The following is a 3,206-nucleotide window of genomic DNA, read 5'->3' as shown; positions in this document are numbered from 1 at the left end:
CATTCTTGAGTGCTTTCATCCTGACCTGTAAATGTCTGGATTATCAGATTTGGTTTTTATAATTTATACCCTCCAACTCCCAAAGATCTTGGTATTTATTCCTGACCAGTAAGTATCCAGACCAGAAGGCAGAGATCAAACTGTCTTTTGGCTGATCCATTCTTGCAACTCAACATAACTGGATTAGCTGGTAATTGTTTTAGCAGCCAAATGAATGCAATCTGCAGTTATATATTTGGGGCACTTATTTCAGAGATGCTAGCCTGGTTCAATTGAATGACATTCTGAAAGCCAGGATGGTAATCTGCTGCTGATTGATAAAACTCCAGCTGGCAGATGTGTTAAAGATTAGAACCAATGGCTGAGACTGATTTCTGGAGGGGCACTGTTAAACTGCTTCTGTCTAGGATACTAATGAGATTATAAATTTTTCTATCTGATTAACATTAGTAATTTGGATGAAAGAGGGTCAGGGGCTACCTACTTTAGTCATTTGATGATCCTATGAAGATTTCTTGTTCATCATCCCCATTTGCCAGGCGATACTAAGATTTCAATATTAGAGATTCACTCTTTGGCCAAATAAATTTTTGTAATATGTAAAGTGAATCCATAATGATAATGAACCTGGAGCCCTATCACACTTTAGGTGAATGAATTAAGTTCTTTCTGGAAAAGGATGATTGAGCATTTGGGGATTGGTGGACTTGGGAAGATTCTGAGGAAGGAAAGGGGAACCCCAACATGTCAAACTTCACAGGCAAGCTTTGGGAATGCTATTTGGTGAGTGAAAATATTTCTGCCATTTTAATGGTAGATTAATTGACAATGTGTGTGGCTATCTTTGCTTGTCACAAAACTAGGGGTGCTACTGACATTTAGTGGGCATATGCCAGGGGTGCTAAACAGTCTACAGTACACAGGACAGCCCCAAATAACAAAAACTGTTCCATTAAAAATGCCAACAATGCCACCATCGATAACACTAGAGAATGCCACAGTAAAGCTGGTAAGTTTGCCCCTTTCAGAGCAGTGATTATCAAACCTGGCTGTACCCCAATAAAAATCAGGGGGGCCCTGGCCAGTGTAGCTTAGTTGGTTGGGCATCATCCCATGCACCAAAAAGTTTCCTCTTCGATTCCTGGTCAGGGCACATGCCCAGGTTGTGAGTTTGACCCCTGGTAGGGAACATGCAGGAGGCAGCCCATCGATGTTTCACTCTCACATCGATGTTTCTCTCTCTCTCTCCTTCTCCCTTCCTCTCTCTCTAAAACCAGAGGGAGGGAGAGCCCAGGAATCAGAATTTTTACGACACTTTGCAGGGCAGTCTGATATGCAGCCAGCTTGTCTGCTTTCTAGGCATGGCTCAGGGCATCTGAAGGACTGCTCTTTGTCTTCTGGTAAAAAGGAGGCCAGATTTGGTTGTAGGGACTTTGGGGTGCAATTATCACAGACCACCCTGACAAGTGGTGCTACCAGGGTCTACATTCAGAAGCGTTACAAACATGTTCTGTTGAAGTACAACCCACACAGAAAACTGCACAGCTCATAAGTGTAGAGCTCAATGAACATGTGCAAAATGCACAAAATTTACAAAGCGAACACACCTGAGTAATTATTACCCAGAACAAGAAGTTTCCAGAAGGCCCCGTAGGGCCCCAAGGGTGGCCACTACTTTGACGTCGAACAGCATAGATTAGTTTTTTCCATTTTGAATTTTATATAGCAGGAACGATATACTGTCTTCTATTGCATGTTTGGCTTCTTTGGTTCAAGATCATGTTTGTGAGATTCACCTGTGCACTTGTGTGTAGCTCCAGAGAGCTCCATGTGTGACTGTTACATGGTATATTGATCTAGTCTATTGACAGACATTTGGGAAGGTCCCAATGTTTAGCTAGTATAAATATGCTGTTTTCACATTTTAAGGTGTGTCTTTTAGTGGACAAACGTCCTCAGTCCTCCTGAATCTATACCAAGGTGTGCCCATGCTGAGTCACAGGGTATTCAAATATTCAGCGATGGTAGAAATGGCCCAACATTTTCCCAAAGTGATTATACCAAGTTACACTCCATCCAATAGAGTATGAGAGTCAGGAGTGGTTTTAGATCCACGTCAGTTACCTGGGCACATTTTTAAACCTCTCTCAGCCTCAGTGTTTTATTCTGTAAAGTAGAACTTCTGTGAAGACTCAGTAGAAGCTTTACTCTGGTGGTTGGTCTTTCCTGAAAAGCTCTGGAGTCTTTTAGAAATCTGTGCAGGTAATGCTCATGCAATGAAACCCAACAATCTACTCAGGAGAGTCCATCAGAACAAGTTATATGTAAGTTCACTTTGTATGGTGAAGCTTTCTTATATGACTGGCTGTTTGCATCCATTCACATGGGATAGCTTTTTTTAACACTTAAAAAAAATTCTAATCTGAGTACAATTTTAGAGAGAGGAAGGGAGAGAGAAAGAAAGAAAAAGAAACACTGGATGTGAGAAACACTGATTGGCCATCTTCCATAAGTGCCCAGACCCGAGATGGGGGACCGAACCTGCCAACCCAGTTATGCACCCACACTAGGAATCGAACCGGCAATCTTTCGGTACACAGGACAATGCTCAACCAACTGAGCCACTCCAGCCGGGCTCATGGGATTACTTTTTGTTTCATGTTCATTGTCATGTGTTTTTGAGACAACATCTAATACAAATGTCATTAATATTTGTTGAAACTTCTACACACCCCATCTCCTTCCAACTCTGATCGCTTTTGGTTTCTTATTTTGTTTATACCTTGACATGTTAGAAAATCTTGAAGGTGCTGTAGGCAACCTGTAAAGGCTTATCCACAGACACAGAATGGGGAATTTATATAAAGATATATCGTCTTTTTCAGAATGTCCCAAATGAATGCAAATACTGATGGGGGGGGGGGGGGGGGGGGGGAGGTGTGTGCACGAACTAGAAATCAACTAGCTGAGGCTTGAAAAAATACTTGCCTTCTTCCTCCTCTTCCCTTCTCACCTCCCCTACCCCTGCCTTCCAGGCTATACATTGCTTTGTGAAAATTTAGTGGCTTCTTGGTCAATCTACTTTGGAAGACAGTTCGGTGACATTGTATAAACCCTGTGACCCAGAAATTCCATGCCTAGGGCTATACTTACAGAGATGCACGCTTATAGGCACCCGAAGGCAAGGGTGTTTAAGGGCCCCAAAT

The sequence above is a fragment of the Myotis brandtii genome, unplaced genomic scaffold, assembly GCF_000412655.1.
Source record: "Myotis brandtii unplaced genomic scaffold, ASM41265v1 scaffold680, whole genome shotgun sequence".
Lineage (NCBI taxonomy): Eukaryota > Metazoa > Chordata > Mammalia > Chiroptera > Vespertilionidae > Myotis > Myotis brandtii.
This window is presented reverse-complemented; position numbering follows the sequence as displayed.